Raw genomic sequence first — 6,252 nt, forward strand, 5'->3', positions numbered from 1 at the left:
TCTACTCTCATTACAACTTGTAAATAGTTAATTAAGTTTAATTAACTTAATTAGCTCAGTAATTTCGAGTTGGAAGTCTTTCTGAAGTCATGTATATGTTCTCCCTATATTATAGTGGTCCAGGCTGAGTTAAGTATGAGTTGCAATTAGTTAACTCAGTTTACTAAGTTAAGTCTAGTTAAATTAGTTTCAAACTGTTTGAGGAACTAATAGTGAGTTAATAGTTAGTTGGTGCACTAATGCATTAACTAGTGCTACTCCAGTTAACTGAAGATTCCCTCTTCAAAAACTCATGCATGTCGATTATGAGAAAGACCTAGTTGAGACTAGAGTGCCGGGACAATGTACTGTTTGTTGTAGAATTTTCTGAGTTGTACAGATGGTGCATGCAATCAGGAATTGAACCTAGAAGGGATTGTGCAGTTTTGGATGCACTAGTTTCCCTTTAAGATGGGCTAATTAGCCATAGGAATTGCATAAGGAAATAGGGACTTGGAGAGAAAGAGAATTGGCTAAGTGTTGGCCAAGAGTTTTCTTGCGAGTTGGAGATTGATTTTACTAAGTGTTGGGATTGTTCTTGTGAGAACAAGCATTGTAATGTCATCTTGATTTATGATATATGCAATACAAATAGTGGGGTTTTGAGTTGTGGCTTTCCCCAGATATTTATTATTTTATGTGTATTTGATTCCCTTCCTCCTTTCAATTATTGTTTTTCTCGACCTTTATGTGCTTTTGCTGTAAATAGTAGAAGTATATTCGTGTCTCTTGCTTTAGTACATTGCATGAGCTTGTGAATCTACAAGAAAATCTATAGATTGTGATGTGTTCCTAACTTCCTCTTTCTTCGATGGATTTGACAATGTCTTGGAAGATTTTGCTACATTCGACCACTCTCCTTCAGCATACCCCAAACCTATAAATTGAGGACTTTGTACAACATCCAATGGCTAAGTCATTCCTTGGCCATTAACACCAAGTCCTCCTCCTTTATACCCATCTTGGTAAGGAGTCTCATCTTAGTTCCTGAAATGGGTACCTTCATGTTTCCAATAGAAATAACATCGTTTGAAAATGAAACTAAAGAACCATCAACATTGTTTATCTCAGCTACCGATTCTGAAGCAGGTGATGATGGCTTCACTAAGTCTTCGTTGTGCCTCAACTTTTCCAAAGCCTCTTCCGCGGCTCGTAACTGAAGCTGCAATTCTGCTTCTCCTCTTTTTCTTCTTGTAGAAGTCTCATCAATTCAACATTCTCTGCTTCAAGGCTCTAATTGATCTCCTCATTTGAATGATGAGAAGACAATGAAGAAGCAGAATGTTCACTCGAGGGGGTAGATGGAGCGTCGTCCTTTGTTCTTTCTTTCTCTTGTTCCTTTCTTGCCATCTTCCCCTCATAATTTGCATACATTATATCTATCATGTGTTCCATCGTGAGGATTTCCTCGTAGATATCTATGTTGTTCTTCATTTCCCTTCTTGTTGCACGTTAAATCATTCGCACTCATAATTTGCATCAGCAAGAAGACCGCTCTGATACCAAACTTGATCTGGATCTCTTCAGCTACTAGAATTAGCTAAGATCTTTTACTTCTGTGATGGTAGCAGAATTTCATGTGAAAGAGTATGAAAAGCCACATGTGCATGCTTTAAAGAAGATGAAACATAACGACAACCATAAAACCAAAGAAACACAAACACATTGATAAAAAAGTTCACCCAGTGTGGTTTACGTGTTCAGGTCTGGTGTCAAGAGTGGGGAGGTCACTTCATTAAATGCTGCAAGATGATGATGAGTACATAGTACATTCTTTGTCATTACAAGGATAAATTCCCTCAACTAGAGTGGCATGTCTCTCCACGAGACGTTCTCCTATAGGAACTCTCACTCATATGGGCCCTCCTTCAACATGACAAGATAATAAATTCTCACATGACGTGGCATACAAGTATCCTTCAACATAATGGTAACACGGATCTCGACAACAACAACATCATCTTAGCAAATCATAAGAAAGACATGGCATCGCTGAATCATATACCTCCACTTTCGGGGATGGCTTGAAAATGCAAAGCTCAATTGATGAAATGGATTGGATTGTTGAATTCATGGTGCAAAATCGTGACAAATGACTATAAAATTGGCCCCTTTCTAACACCAACAAATTCTGGACCCCTAGGAATCTCGAAGATTCTTTTTTGGAGATGGACAAAAAATCACTGCTCAAATGAAAATTATGAGCACAACATTGCGCTCCTTGTGAAATTCTATGAAAAAATGACTATAAAGTCGGTATCATTCCGCCTTTGTAAAAAATCAGCCTCTAAGGGAATCTTTTAGATTCCTTAAGATTTTGCAAAGATTCCTCATTGCTGACTGCCTGAAATTATGTTGCTCAAATGAGGAAACATACCACACCATCGTGTTCCCTATGAAATTATGATTTTTTTAGTATAAAGTTGACATGATTCTGTCACTATGAAAATTTCCCTACAGTGAATCTTTTAGATTCCTCAAGCATCAAAGAATATTCCTGCAAATATTCTATCTCAAAAAACATGCCAGGCATGGTTCCACCTCGGCCACTGTGTCAAGGTTCCACAAGCGCTAGGCTCTGATCCTCCATTCCCTTTGTTTCAATCACGAATTGATTCTGCCTCTAATCCTCACCTCGGCGAATGAGAAATTTGGTTTATATACAAAGTTTCGAGCAGACTTTACAACACCTGGCACCTTGGTGGAACAATGTGTTGAGTGGTTCATTGGGAAAGGTCCCGGGGTCAAACCTCCGGGCCTCCCCCTCCGTTACAACTGTTTTTGGTGTTTGATTTAAAATGGTGCGTGGCAGTTACATATGGGGCCGCTGCTTGGAGCGGGCCGACCACATGGTCGACGCCGGTTCGAATCCTGCCGACATCCAAATGTTTTTGGCATTTTTTTATATATATCTGGGTGGTATGGTATGTAATGGTCGTGGGCCATGCAGTGGCAGGGTTTGACCACCCACCACCCATTATATATATATATATATATATATATATATATATATATATATATATATATATATATATATATATATATATATATATATATATATATAAAATGATCGTCAGGGATAGCGGCTCACCGCCCCTTTTTTTAATATTTTATTTATTTATTTATTTTTATTTTTTATTTTAATAAAACAAATTAGCGCAAAATTATCGACTAGTTTTTGGGGTTTATCGGTAAAATTAAAGAGGCAAAAATTTGCCCTTTTCGGTTTCTGGTACTTTGCCAAATTGTAGCCTCGTTAGTGATTGCTACTTGGCCTAATTTGACCATAACTTTGACCGGCTATATATTGAACATACAAACTCATATTTGAGTGACATTCGCACCATTGGAATCATGACGAAAAGCACTACAATATGGTCCTAGTTTGGGTGATATCCAAACTTTTATTTTTGATCTATTCTGAGCCACTTATGAATTCTGAGCGTTTCTGGAGCCACCTGGATCGGATATAAACCCTAGAATTCTTTATTCATCCTTAAGGGATTTTATGGAACATCCCGATTCTAGGGTTTTGACTTCAAACCCTCTTTAATCATCCTTTGATAAGGTTTAACACATACCCTAGAGTTTATATTGTTAGGACTAAGGTTTTAATATCAAGGAACATTCAACCCTGCAAACCCTAGATACCATTCCCCAAGAACTAGAGTTTATTTAGAGGAATCAATTGTATATGTTTAGGGTTTTCTAGCTTATTCCTTTGCTTCTAGGGTTAATTCAGAAACTCTAAGTAATAAATTTTTTCAAGAATTTACAAATCCTAACAACTTTCTATTCATCAAGATTACCACAAAGGAATAAAAATCTATACAACTAATTGTACAACTCTAATCCCCCATTTCATTTGATTACAGAACCTAGCTTTTATATGCATCATGAAATTACATGATCATCATTAGCATATATTATAAAAATGCATACAGGAATTCTACATACCTTTACCATATTACCTGATTTCCAACATTGCCCTTACTCAAAGGGATCATGTTTTTTGTTTGTTTGTTTGTTTTTGTTTTTTGTTTTTTTCGTTTTTTTGTTTTGTTTTGTTTTGTTTTGTTGTTTTGTTTTGTTTTGTTTTTTTTTTTTTGTTTGTTTGTTTTTTTTTTTCTCGGATCATATATATGTCATCTTAATCCAATGGGTATGCCTTAATTTCCAGGTCATATAAACTATTATCAAGTCAATTAGTCATCGAAGACATGTTATCATGTCTAACTCATCATTATATTAGCCATACTCATTGTGAATTGTTGATATGTCAAATTCGTATGCCAAGAAAAGGGACTCACATCACGATTATGTCAACCTTACAATACACCCCAGGGAAAGTATCTCATATCTATTGTTCGAGCATAAAGGAGATCATTTCATTGTACAAAAGGGAACTTATATCGAAGTCTTGTGTATAAGATTGACTAGCTTCAAAAAATTTCCAGGTCAATTCTTTCCAAATTCAACTTTGTTTTGATCGGATAGTTCTAGAACTATATAACAAAAAACTCGGATTGCTTAAGAATATTGTCTTGCTTATTTCAAATCACTGTGTTAAACAGCTCGAAAGCAACTCAAATTTTTTCATTACTGTTGAGATTATAGTCATAAGGAATTTGCGTTCCTCCAAAGGAATGTAGCCTTAGAAACTTAGATTCTTCCTTTAATTGGGTTGGATCATTGTACTTGGATCTTTATTTCTTACTTGACTATTGGAGCAAGATTTCCACAAATCCTATGTTTCCCACTAGCCTCAAATTTATTCGCATTACTATCTTATAGTAGTTGGGTGATAGGATTTGGATCATGTCATGTTATAGCTTAAGAACTAAAACTTACTTGTATCAATTTTGAATCACATCATTCATATTGTAACAACATTGTAATGCATTTGTATACATACTTCAGATCCTTGTTAAGAGGAGGAATTTAGATCTCGTGTTCACAAACAAAAGGGTATTTTGTACATAGTACCATGTCTTCTCAGGAACTCATATTACAGAGATAATTCTTGACAAAACCTTTTCTACAACTTTGGCTTCCCTCTTGTTTTAAGATAACTTTGGATTAGAGGCTACTCAAATTTCGGACCTCCTTCTTACTGTATTTATAAAGGGACTTGCATTATTTGTTTTATTTGTTATGCCCATAACTCAAGAACACAAGCCCTTTTTTTTTTCTTTTCCAAACGCCAACAATTTGTGATCTTCTAGCCTCCTTCTACCAACCTTAGCTTTGATACCATGTTGGAGAATCAATGTATTTCCAAATTAGAGTTGATTCTCCTAATTTTTTAATTACTTGTTATATTAGTTGGCCTTTTATTACTATATTATTTGTTCTTTATCAAGCAATTATCAAATGTAAAATACATGAAGATCACAAGAACACAAAGAACAAGCTCCAAGCCAGGGAAAAACCCCTCCAAAGGGGAAAACCCAGAAATAATTCTTCTCTTCTTATAGAATCATATCAAAGTGATACCTCCAAGACCCAAAGACCAAACCTCCTCTAAGCACCAAGTCATCCCTCCAAAATTCCTTCTCAATCAAATCAAAGTTCACCAAGTCAAATATTGTCAACCTCCACAAATTCAGTTCCAAGTCAGAATCTCGTCCCTTTTCCTTAGGTCTACAATTCATCCTACAATATTTAGCCCTACAACTTGCACAGAAACCATAGATCCCTTCACATGCATGGGAAAAAGAGTCCAAGAACTCAAATCTTCCTTTTCTTCATCAAATTTCTCCTCCTTCTTATCCTTCGCTCTTCCTTTCTTATTTTCAATTGCAGAGATCGAAATTGATTGTTGTGTATCAAATGAGGATAAGGTCTCCTCTATAAATAGTCATCCAAGAGAGTGAAAAGGTGCCCAACAGGGCTGAATTGTTATGGCATGGCTGACTTGGTCTTAGAGGACGAACTGACTCTTCTAGACTTAGCAAAATAAGTTTTATTTTGTTACAAAGAGTCCAAATGGGACTATAATACATGAAAAAAGTTCTTCTTTGACTTAACAAATGTAATATTCCTAGTAGAAATATTAAGTGATAACAAAAGTTAAAAGACAAAAATGCAACCAAAAATTCCAGCACACATGCAAAATATCATATTACACCAGAAATTGCAACCAAACACTGAGTCATTTTATTAATTTGAGCAAAATGGAGTACAATAGTTGGAAATATAGGAACTTGGGCT

This window comes from Pinus tabuliformis, chromosome J (assembly GCF_031772625.1).
Source record: "Pinus tabuliformis cultivar Carrire ecotype Pingquan chromosome J, CPIR1, whole genome shotgun sequence".
In the NCBI taxonomy this organism is placed as follows: Eukaryota; Viridiplantae; Streptophyta; class Pinopsida; order Pinales; family Pinaceae; genus Pinus; species Pinus tabuliformis.